Source organism: Osmerus eperlanus, chromosome 6 (assembly GCF_963692335.1).
Source record: "Osmerus eperlanus chromosome 6, fOsmEpe2.1, whole genome shotgun sequence".
NCBI classification, from domain to species: Eukaryota; Metazoa; Chordata; class Actinopteri; order Osmeriformes; family Osmeridae; genus Osmerus; species Osmerus eperlanus.
Window position 1 is genome coordinate 9,193,304 of NC_085023.1, and position 13,100 is coordinate 9,206,403.

Genomic DNA, 13,100 nt, shown 5'->3' on the forward strand with positions numbered 1-13,100 from the left:
GTGAGCACAAACCATTATTTTCTGTCATATATATTTATTTTCCCACCCCTAAGGATCCCTCAATATTTGGACTACATAGACAACGCTGGTGTCATTAGGTTCGTCTTGTTAGCGATTGCGTTGCTTGTTTTGGGATTTACGTTCCGTTGCACGGTTCAGGATTGAATTACGTTTTTGTGGCAAAAAGTGCCTTTTGTCGCTCAAGGGAACTCAGTTCAAGCCTTACCTCACAACGTCAGCACACATGAGCAACGATGCCTAGAAGTGTTGGCTAGTAAGACTATCGTGCCATGGTGTAATAGCAGCATCATTCATTTAAGCGGTTCAAGACTTGCATGTACAGTAAGTAATGTCACATTAAATAATGTATTTAAACTCAAGCTTGTGTGGTGCGTCGCTGTCTTCAATGCCACAGCCGAAATGTTACGTCAATCTGTTTGTGAAAACAGCTAACATGCCCAGGCTGCACTCTAGCTAGCATTAGTTAGCACTAGTTAGATGAGGGGAAATTGTGTCTCGTTTCATTTAATCTGTTCAACCTCATAGTCCGTTTCCATATAGTTGAAACGTAGGGCTATATCTACGAATGTGTGTACTCAAATATACATAAATGTTTTTCATTTCCGGCGCATTCAAAAAATCCCCTCTGTGAAGTTTGGCTAGGAACAGCAGCAGGGACTGAACATAGTTACAGGTGGGAGGAGTTGTAGGGCTTATTAGTCGTAGGCAGAGTTGGGGAACGTTACTTATAAAAGTAACTAATTACAGTTACTAGTTACATTTCTTGTAAAGTAACTAGTTACGTTACTTAGTTACTTACTGTAGAGAGTAAGGCGTCAAGTTACTTTTGCTTTACATTAAGAAAAGTATTTTATTTCTAAGACAATTCCCCTTGGTCACTCTTATGCCCAGAAGGCACATTTAATGGGTTGACCTCAGCAATAGCACATATTGTACTGAATATTCAGTGTCACTCGCATATAACATGATCAATCCTCATTATATAGCAAGACGGATCAAGGTAATAATCCACCATAATGAAAAACAATATTTGCATGAAGTTCTTGAATCAAGAAACTCTTTAATCAATAATTAATTTGGTAAAATGCCAGGCAGAAGTCGAGTAGTTAACAAGCAACAAAGACAACAAAGACAGGATATGTGGGTGGGAACTGGATCATGCTACCCGCAACCAGTCGTGAGAGCAAAAGAAACAACTTTCTCTGCAACAGCTGTAGTGCAACAGCTGTAGTGCAACAGCTGTAGTGTCATCTATAGGTCATGTAGGGAGAGGGCTCTCTACTGACAAGGAATGCTAGCACCAGTATTTTCTGAATATAATGTTCCATTCTAAATTTCTTCGACACTCTCCACCCCTCTCTCGAATGCCCTGATGAAAGCTACATACTGCAAGGGATCCCCATCGTAAACAGGGATGTCTCTTGGTGGTAAAGTAGAAGAGAGACTTTGTTGAGCCAGAAGTGCAGTGATGACATTTAGCCTCTGAATTAGGTGACAGACACTGTCTTGGTTACATTTACATTAGATTTACATTTAGCAGACGCTCTTAGTTACCATCATTCGGTAGAGGGGTTGTGTTGTGGATATGCGCCTGCACACCTTTTTGCCTATGAGTCTGTACATTTGGCCTTCGAAAAGAGTATTAACTTGCATGGTTCAATACTTAATTTATAATAAAGTATGTAGTTCTTAGGGGCACCACCTCTTATTTGTTAAAGGGACAGAGGAAACCTTATTGAATAATAGCCTTCGTAATAATCCGTCTAATCTTAAGTAGTGGATTCTATGAAAGTAGGGCAGATCAGATAACGTGAGATACACAATGATTTATTTAGGAAAATGTAATTATAATGAACAAATACCAGATAAGTTATGGGTTAGTTGGCTAGAGTAGTACAGTGGCTAGATTCTAAATGAGAGCGAGCAACACAATGGCTGTGTAGAGCGCGTGTGAAGGGGGAGGGAGAGTGGGAGAGAGGTAGAGAGAGAAAGGTAGGCCTTTCTAGTGACAATGGACGATCAAGGGCAACTGGCCTAACGATGGTTAGGTTAAATCATTTGTAAAATAACAATTTAATCACAACATGCCAATGTGTCACAAGTAAGAAATATTGCAAATCGCAGTTACTTTTGTCGGTTTGAAGAAAGGAGTCAATGGTTCGTTATGTCCAACGAATAGAAAGCAGAATCTCTCGTCAAAGTCCCGGGCGCTCAGTGAATTTGCAGGTTGAGAGGAATAGGTTAGAGAGTGACGCGTTCACCTCAGTTTAATCCTACGAACAAGCGGGTGTGATTGTACGTTTTGGGGTTTTGTACTCCAAAGAACAAGGGGGGGGGGGGGGGGGGTCCCGGGGGGGGGGGGTCCCGTGAAGGTGACCTCTTTCATTGGTCAGTTACTCCCAACCTGGGCGTTGTCTTGAGATCTGGCCAGGTGTGAAGTGGCTCTTAGCTTTGAGTTCTGTTAATTCAATTGTCCATGGAATGCTTAAACTTCAGAATATAACAATCCAACATTCATAAATGGTTTTGTTAGTATGGTATAATCATTTTGATATCAAGATTGGCTGAATTAACTATACCTGAAGGGAAGTTATAATCAAACCTCAATTAAACAACGTTCTAAGTAAATGAGAAAAGCACACATTATAACACATCAACTACCGTCATTGAAATAGTGTCCATGAGCCATATAGTCCTTGAGAATATGTTTGTAAATCCAGAACAGAAAAGTTCTTCCTCAGAAATCCTTTGTCTGAATTCAGAGAATACTGTGGGCCGTGTGGCCTCTGTTTCTGATCCCATGCTGGGCCAGAAGCTTTGAAGCTTCTCCTCTGGGAGATAAGGACAAAGGGGGAAGAATCAGAGGACGTGAAAGCATTGCAAGCATTCTCACTGTTTCTTAGAGGTTGTTGCTATGCAATGTAAAGTCTTACCTATATGGAGGAAATGAATGTTGCCTCCAACTAACCCTCCACTATTTGGAAACATCCAGGCCGCTAAGCCAACTACCACTGTCAGAAGCTGTCAGATAAATTTAGGATGTAACATTATATTCTGAAAATACTGGTGCTAGCATTCCTTGCCAGCAAAGAACCCCCTCCCCACTTGACCAATAGATGACACTAGGCTTACATAAACAAACTGACCTAGGTTGACCATTAGCATACTAGAGGTGCAATACATGTGTTAATCTTATCTGTGTTGAGTGAATCATATGTTCAAGCCTAGTGCCAGAGAACTCCACGTTTCCACGTGCACGCGCACTCTGTCTCTGGGATCAATCATATTGACAGCTGATATGCAGAGGGAGGGGACTTCTCACCAATAAATGGTCTTATCTGAAGACTGGGGAGCTAGACAAACTCTCTATTGCGATCAGACTTTGTCTCATTTGTGTCATGTTTGTTACTTTGTTTTAATGTTGTGTTCACTGAAATCTTGATTCTAGTAACAACTCCTTCCTGAAAGATAACCACGTCATTCTTGGTATCTACGCAAAGCTATCATAATAAAACAATCATTCAACTATATTTTGTAACTGTACCAAGATGTCCAGAACAATATTTCTTCAAATGGACCTTTGGCGCAAACCACCATCAACCTCATTGATCAACCCCTATCAAACGTAACTATGGCTAACGCTCTTTCCTCCCGACATGGCATTGGCGTGAGCTCTGTTTATGATTTGTAAGGATGTAATCATTGACTGTACAGTTTATGTCTTTCTTTAAGTTAGACCATTTCATTCTGTTCATTGAAACCAAACCTCATATCAAACCCATAATCTAACTTGTTCATAAGATCTGTTTACCTTACTTGAATAAAGTCATTGTAAAGATATTTTGACGTGCGTGTTCACTAATGTTACGATTGGCTCTACACTTAATACGAATTCATTCCTAAAGATGAGACTGATTATGACATATTAAACATAGGATTCCCTAATGTCCTAAACCAATATTAGGGTGGTGCCCAGAGACTTTATGATAAATAAAGTATTTCTATCTTTAAACGAGAAAACCCCGCTACACATTAAACCATTGTACTTTCTTTGAATCCGACGACTCTGTGCATTTCTTGATGAAGAAATTATCCTAACAGAAACCCTACAAAGTCAAGACCAAAAGGATACAATTTTGCCTCAACTGTAGCTCATATGGAAACACCAGTACAAGAAATTATGACAAAGACTGAAACAGAAAAGGAATGTACCTACCACTAATACTCAAAGTTCTTGCTTGTTCTGTAACAGAAGCGGTCACACATTGGGTCTGTGTCCACAGATCAGGAAGAAAATGCACAGGGAAAAAATAGATTTCCTAAAGGAAAATGGAGTCTGTTTTGGATGTTTAAAACAAGGACACATAAGCAAAGACTGCAAGAGTCGTTTGACATGTGATGTGTGCAATCAAAATCATCCTGAAATACTTCACATTGAACAAAAGGACAAAGACAGGAAACTTGAACACACAGAACCTAATAAGAAATCGACTAGGAGTAATGCTGCTCTCTCACCTCATACATGTGGGCATATTGGGGCCGGTGATGAGGTCTGCATCTACTCTGTGGTGCCAGTACAAGTAAAAAGCCACAAGGGAAAACAGTGTTGCAAAAATACGCTTTCTTGGATCATGGAAGTTCGTCTACCTTTTGCACGGAAAGTCTGATGAGAAGGCTAAACATAACAAGACATAAGACTTATATTGTTTTGCGAACCATGAACCAGGTAAAGCCTGTGTCCAGTCACCATATCTCATGCTTGGTGCACCATATCTAGTCTGGACACAAACAATTTCATCGGACTGTCCGATGTGTTCACACATAAGAACATGCCTGTTTCCCAGCTCAACATTCCCAGACAAGAAGACTTGACACAATGGCCTTACTTGAAGGATATCTGTGTTCATGAAATCGACTTGGGCATTGACCTACTCATTGGAACAAATGCTTCTAAGGTATTGGAGCATTGGGAGCTAGTCAACAGCCGAGGGGACAGGCCATACGCAGTGAGGACCCTATTAGGGTGGGTCATCTATGGTCCCCTAAGAGGAGACAACAACATTAGGGATAGGAATAACCATCCAGCTGCTGTTGTCAATCAGATATCCGTTGCGAACCTAGAGGAGCTGTTGGTCAAACAGTACAACCACGACTTTAGTGAAACAACCAGCAAGGAAACTGAGATGTCCAGGGATGAGGTCAAATTCCTAGATATTATGAATCACTCAGCAAAGTTGACGGAAAGACACTACTGCATAGACTTACCTTTCAAGCAAGAAAATCACAGGCATGCCGTACAACCGTTGTGTTGCGGAGCAGCGCATCCGGAGCCTGAAACGCAAGTTTTGCAAAGATAAAAGGTTCCACAACCAATATAACTCTTTCCTCACAGAAATGGTTGACAACGGGTATGCTGAAATGGTACAAGTGGACCAGCTGTATCAAAGTGATGGAGGACTTTGGTACATCCCTCATCATGGGGGGTATCACTCAAAGAAAGGAACCTTAAGGAGAGTCTTGGACTGTGGTGCAGTCTTCAAAGGAGCATCACTTAACTGCCAATTGCTGCAAGGTCCAGACCTTACAAAATCCCTCATTGGAGTTCTCAACAGATTCAGACAAGAGCCGGAAGCTCTGATGGCTGACATCAAAGCCATTTTTTATCAGGTCAAAGTATCAGAAAAACATATTGACTAACTGCGATTTGTGTGGTGGCCTGATGGTGATGTGCAGCAGGAGCTTGTTGAATACCGGATGAACCTACATCTTTTTGGAGCTGTGTCGTCACCAAGCTATGCAAACTTTGCCTTAAGGAAGACTTCTGAGGACAATAAAGATCACTTTTCAGCAGAGGTGACACAATAAAAACCAACTTCTACTTTTAAGATCCAAGATGGCGCCGATGATGGCAGTCTCGGTCGTTAGGTGCGCTCTTTTTTGTCTTGTTTTGTCTTTTAATTCAGTGTTCTGCCAAGATTTCCGGGTTCTCTAACAAGAGAAGTACTTTTAAACATCAGGACTACAACTCCTGTGGATTTATTTCCCACTTTTCGGCTTCCAGCGGCAGAATTAGTGGGAATTATAGTCAAAGCCACCCTTGGCTTTGTCCTAGCAGCGAAGCGTCGTAGGAGAGGCAAATGAGCCGGTGCACTGGTGCGACTTCGTCGGCGCGGGGCACGCACATCGTTACCGGGGATATTTCTCTCCAACGTGCGTTCGCTGAGCAACAAACTGGATGAACTTCAGCTACTGGTGTGGAAAAACAGAGACTTTCATTCATCTTCCGTTTTGTGCTTTACGGAGACATGGCTGAGTGAACTGATCCCAGACTCCGCACTACAGCTAGCAGGTTTTAAACTGCTGAGAGCGGATCGTGACTGTGCTTTCCGGCAAAACAAAAGGCGGTGGCTGGTGTGAAGATGTGACAGTGATTCTGCAGCACTGTTCTCCTGATCTGGAATCATTTTTTATTAACTGTAAACCTTTTTACTCGCCACGTGAGTTTGCATCATTCATTCTGGTCGGCGTCTACATGCCTCCGCAGGCTAGCATCAACGAGGCTCAACGTGTGCTAGCCAGCCAGATATTGAGTGTCGAACATGGAAATCCGGATTCCTTGGTTATTGCGCTAGGCGACAAAGGCAATCTCACTCAAGAACTCCCCAAATATAGACAATTCATCAAATGCCCTACCAGAGAAGAAAACACCTTGGATCACTGCTACTGTACAATCAGCAAAGCATACCATGCCGTCCCCCATGCAGCACTGGGTCACTCAGACCACGCCATGGTCCACCTGATTCCTGCATACAGGCAGAAGCTAAAGCGCTGTAAGCCTGCTGTGAGGACATCGAAAAAGTGGACCAGTGAAGCTATGGAGGATCTGCGGGCGTGCTTGGACTGCACTGACTGGGATATGTTCATGACTGCCTCCAATAGTCTGGATGAGCTCACGGAGGCTGTGACATCATACATCAGCTTCTGTGAGGACTGCTGTATACCAACACGCACCTGGGTGAGCTACAACAACGACAAACCCTGGTTTACAGCTAAACCTCAGAAGGTTGAGGTCAGAGAAAGAGGCCGCGTTTAGGAGTGGGGACAGGGACAGATTCAAGGAGTCGAAGAACAGGTTTAACAAGGCGGTGAGGGAGGCTAAAGATCATGAAGTCTTTTGAACGCCTGGTGCTGGCACACCTTAAATCCATCACAGACCCTCTACTGGACCCCCTGCAGTTTGCCTACAGAGCCAACAGGTCTGTGGATGATGCAGTTAACATGGCCCTCCACTTCACCCTACAGCACCTGGACTCCCCAGCATCCTACGCCAGGATCCTGTTTGTGGACTTCAGCTCTGCCTTCAATACCATCATCCCCGCCCTGCTTCAGAACAAGTTCTCCAAGCTGAACGTGCCTGATCCCACCTGCAGGTGTATCACAGACTTCCTGTCTGACAGGAAGCAGTGCGTTAAGCTGGGAACACAAGTCTCTGACTCCCGGTCCATCAGCACCGAATCACCTCAGGGCTGTATCCTTTCTCCTCTGCTCTTCTCCCTGTACACCAACAGCTGCACCTCCAGTCATCCGTCCGACAAACTCCTGAAGTTTGCGGACGACACTACCCTCATTGAGCTCATCTCTGGTGGAGACGAGTCTGATTATAGGTGGGAAGCTGACAACCTGGTGACCTGGTGCAGCCAGAACAACCTAGAGCTCAATGCTCTTAAGACAGTGGAGATGGTTGTGGACTTCAGGAAGAATACATCCCCACTCATCCCCATCACCCTGGGTGACTCCCCAGTCAACACTGTGGAGTATTTCAGCTTCCTGGTCAATATCCTCTCCCAGGACCTCAAGTGGGAACTGAACATCAGCTCCCTCACCAAGAAAGCACAACAGAAGATGTACTTCCTACGGCAGCTGAAGAAATTCAACCTGCCAAAGACAATGATGGTGCACTTCTACACAGCCATCATTGAGTCCATCCTCACGTCTTCCATCACCATCTGGTACGCTGCTGCCACTGCCAAGGACAAGAGCAGGCTGCAGTGTATCATCCGCACTGCTGAGAAGGTGATTGGCTGCAATCTGCCTACCCTCGAGGACCTGCACACCTCGAGGACCCTGAGGCGAGCGAGGACGATTGTGGCCGACTCCTCCCACCCTGGACACTCCCTGTTTCAGTCACTCCCCTCCGGCAGAAGGCTGCGGTCCATCAGGACCAATACCACACGCCACAAAAACAGTTTCTTCCCTTCCGCTGTTGGCCTCTTCAACAAGGCCAAGGTTTCACACTGACTTTTATGACTTAATCTCCTAAAAACACATTGCTTTTTGCACTGCATCACACGATTGTATCTTGTACCATTTGTATTTTTTGTAACTATTTGTATTATTTGTATTTTTATATTGTAAATTACGGCAACTTATATTTTATTTGATATTCTATTGAATATTTTACTTTAATTCTAATTCCACTTAGTATTGCTAGTTATGTACCCTTAGTATAGTTAGTCCTCATATTTAAATTTAAGATTCCTATATGTTTAATGTATGCACCTTCCTGCCAAAGCAAATTCCTTGTCTGCAAACTTTCATGGCGAATAAAACCCATTCTGATTCTGATGTAGATGATTGTCTACTCCATGCATTCGGAACAGGAAGCCGTTCAAATGGTAAGGGGCCTGGTGGCTCTCTGCCAGATGGGAGGATTCCTACTGTCAAAGTGGATTAGTAACAGCCGTGCTGTATTGGCATCCATTCCACAAGAACACAGAACCAAAGACACCAGAGAGATGGACTTGGACTAAGACAACCTGCCAATGGAAAGAGCACTTGGATTGCACTGGTGCATTGAAACAGATGTGTTCAAGTTTAGGATCACTATCCAGGACCGACCACACAAGACGTGGCATCTTGTCCGTGGTTTGCTCTATATACGACCCTTTGGGATTTCTAGCACCATTTACTTTGCCAGCCAAACTGATTATGCAGGATCTCTGTAGAAAAAAACTTGAATGGGATGAAACCATACCTCAAGTCCTTCTCTCAGCGGTGGACAGAATGGCTAGCAGACCTCAACAAGATTCCAGAGTTCAAGGTTGACCGGTGCATGAATCCCACAAGCCTGGTCAAATCCAATATGCACAGCTGCACCACTTTTCGGACGCCTGCGAAAGTGGCTACGGTACAGTGTCATATCTAAGATTGGAAAACAAAAACAGAGAACTGCATGTTGCGTTAATAATGGGTAAATCCAGAGTCGCCCCACTGAAACAAATGACGATTCCCAGAATGGAGCTTACAGCTGCAGTCCTAGCTGTCAGAGTTGACACAATGCTGCAAAAAGAATTAGAGCTTAAACTGGACAAGTCTGTTTTTTCGACTGATAGCACAACAGTGCTTAAGTACATCAACAATGAAACCAAACGCTTCCAAACCTTTGTAGCAAACAGGATCTCTGTCATAAGAGATGCTACTAACGTGTCCCAATGGAGATACATTAACACAAAGGAAAATCCTGCAGATGAAGCCTCTAGAGGACTAACAGCAGACCGCTTCCTAAACTGCAAGAGATGGAACAAAGGACCAGAGTTTCTCTGTATGCCAGACAGAGAATGGCCAAAACCTCACTGGGAATCTGCACTCTATGCTAACGATACAGAAATTAAACAAGACATCACAATGAATGTAATCGTGAAAGATCCATTGAACCCCACAAACTCTTTGATCAACTACTTCTCATCCTGGAGGAAACTAAAGACTGCTGTAGCTTGGCTTCTTAAAGTAAAAGCAACACGCCGGCAGCTGACTCAAAGAAGAAAGGAGATCTGGACTGCTGTAAGCAGCCTTGAAAAGGATCCTGACAAGCTAAAGGAAAAGATGGAAAAAGAGATGCAAGTCCTAAAAGCAACACTCCACAGACAGTGGTTATGTCATGAAGATCTCATCCAAGCAGAAGTCAAAGACAAAGATTCAGTGAGGAACTATCTGTACTAAAGGCTGGTAAAACTGGTGTAAAAAAAGGCAGTCATTTATTCAAACTGGATCCGGGGCTGGATGATGGACTTTTGAGAGTAGGTGGTTGCCTGAATAGACTAGCGATGCCTGAAGGGGAGAATCATCCAATAATTCTGTCAAAGGACCTTCACATATGCACACTGTCATTGCGACAGATCCATGAACAAATTGGACAAGAAATCAAATCAAATTTATTTGTATAGCCCTTTTTACACGCAAGCATGTCACAGATGGCTTCACATACGCCCATAGAACTGCCCCTCAACCAACCTAAACCCTCAAGGAAGACAAGGAAAAACTCCCAGAAAAACTCTCAACAGGAGAAAAAATGGAAGAAACCTTGGGAGGAGCAATTCAGAGAGGGATCCCCTCCTCCAGAGACGGTGAGAGAGAGGAGCAGAACACAGGCTAAACATAGTCATACAGTGTTGTAGGGGGTTAAATATTGTCCAAACAACCAAAACGAATTCCCCTATGGTTTAAAGGAAGATAGGAAACTGAACAGTGTATTAGCATGAACCAAATCATGCCAATACCAATAGAATTCCAGGTATTTGACTCTATGGGTTAAATCAGAGCAAGAATGGTCAAAGTACGGTTAAATGAAATACGCATTTAATAACATTGCAAATGAATGAAATCAATTACAAGGCAAACATGTTACAATATGAAAGCTTTAAATCTTACCTACTCTACCATGATCATTGTAAATCAGAGAGAAGAGGTGAGCAAGGAGTAGGACAGTAGGACAAGGGAGAACTGAGGAGAATGGGGTGTGAGGGCCATCAAGTTGAGACCGTCCAGAAACTCCAGACTTTAGCATAGGAGAGGTGGGGGCAGGTTTGACACCCAGCCTTACAGTGTCGATGGGTTTTGAAACACCAAAATCCATTGTTCAACTTTATAGATGTAGGACAGGACCGGGAGACTCGCGACCAGGTCCAGCGTTGGCCGACCGACGACCAGGCAGGTGCTGACAACTCAAACCCCCCACACCACAAGGGATGTGTGTGGGGGGGGACAGAGAGAGGAGAGCAGGGATTAGAGAATGCCAGGAGCAGCTAACAGTTACAGTCATAATAGAATGAGATCCCCACCGGTCAAGTGTGGACTGGTGCAGCAATTTAACAGAGCAAAAAAGGGGTATTTGATGCAGCCCCACACACCAAGACAGCGACAGCCCCCCTCGGTTGGAACATGAAATCTGTTCCAGGGGAAGAGAACTCTAAAATAAGTTATACTTATAGAATAAGGATGGAAACAACCCGTCCCCCGTTGCCTCCAACTAGTAACATACTTACCTTTAACAGTCGTAGAATTGACTAAACAATAACGTTTTTAACCTAATTTTAAATGTCGAAACAGTATCAGACTCCTTAATTGAGACAGGTAATTTGTTCCAGAGAAGAGGTGCTCTATATGAGAACGCCCTACCTCCAGCTGTTTTTTTCTTAATTTTGGGAACCACCAGATAGCCGGCATCTTGAGATCTAAGTGTCCTTGCGGGGCAATAGGGTGCAAGGAGACCGGAGAGGTACAGTGGTGCCAATCCATGCAGAGATTTGTAGGTTAGTAGTAGAACTTTGATGTCAGCTCTGGCTTGGATAGGGAGCCAGTGTAGAGAGACAAGAGTAGATGTTATGTGATCAAACTTTCTTGTTCTGGTCAATAGTCTAGCAGCAGCATTTTGCACCCGCTGTAAATGTTTTAGGTGGGTAATTGGGAGGCCAGAGAACAACACATTGCAATAGTCCAATCGGGACGTAACAAATGCATGTATTAGTTTTTCAGCATCATCCTTTGAGAGAAATTTTCGTATTTTGGCAATATTACGTAGATGGAAAAATGCAGTTCTGGTAATTTGCTTAATATGGTACTCAAACGAAAGTTCTGGGTCCATTGTGACTCCAATTTTTTTTACCAGCTGGCGTTGAGAGACTTTGACGCCGTCTAGGTCTAAGGTCAGATTGGAAAAATTATTTCAATATTTTTTAGGACCGAAAATTTGACCCTCGGTTTTATCCGAATTTAGAAGAAGGAAATTTGCAGTCATCCAAGCTCTCAACCTAGAAACACATTTTTCCATAGCATGTGGAAATTCTCCAGACTTTATAGACATATATAGCTGAGTATCATCTGCATAACAGTGACAATTTACCCCAGAGCTTCTAATTATGTTTCCTAAAGGCAGCATATAGAGTGAAAATAACAGAGGGCCTAGAACTGAACCCTGTGGTACTTTCGTATTTTACAGTGGAGCTCCTGGATGAGCAGCCATCATAGTGGACATATTGTGATCTATCAGATAGATACGATCTAAACCACTGAAGTGACGTACCAGAAATCCCAACATACTTCTCCATACGTTCCAAGAGAATCTCATGATCCACCGTGTCAAAAGCTGCACTTAGGTCTAGAAGAACCAGGACAGAGATAGAACCCGCGTCAGAGGCTAACAGTAGATCATTGACTACCTTGGCTAATGCAGTTTCAGTGCTGTGGTGGAGACGAAATCCAGACTGGAGAGGTTCATAAAGCTGATTTGAGGAGAGGTGCTCAGTGAGCTGTTGTGCCACAGCCTTTTCTAAAATTTTGGAGAGAAATGGCAAATTTGAAATTGGCCTGTAGTTGCTAAGACAACCTGGATCCAGGTTTGGTTTTTTAAGAAGGGGCTTAATAATAGCTTGTCACATGCTGTCTCGCCTCCGTAGAACATACTGGATTATAAAAGCCAATTCCACTGCAAGAAAGATCATTACAGACTGTGTAGTGTGTCAACGACAGTGAGGAAGAGTTGGAGAACAGAAAATGGCAGACTTGCCACTGGAGACAATTTTGCCAGACAAGCCTCTATTTACGGATGTAGGAGTAGACTACTTTGGTCCTATAGAGATCAACAGAGGCGTAGTCTTGTAAAAAGATATGGTGTAATCTTCACTTGCATGGCAAGCAGGGCAGTACATCTTGAAGTTGATACAGACACTGCATTAATGCGTTGCGAAGATTTGTCTGTCAACGAGGTCAAGTTTCAACTGTAAGATCAGACAATGGCACAAATT

The 13,100-nt window shown here is 43.4% G+C and overlaps 1 long non-coding RNA gene across 1 annotated transcript in view; it reads left to right on the top strand.

Moving 5' to 3' along the window:
- The window catches only part of LOC134022082 (uncharacterized), a 199,745-nt gene that overhangs the window by 42,946 nt on the left and 143,699 nt on the right, over window positions 1-13,100 (top strand). The gene's annotated exons all lie outside the window — the stretch shown is intronic.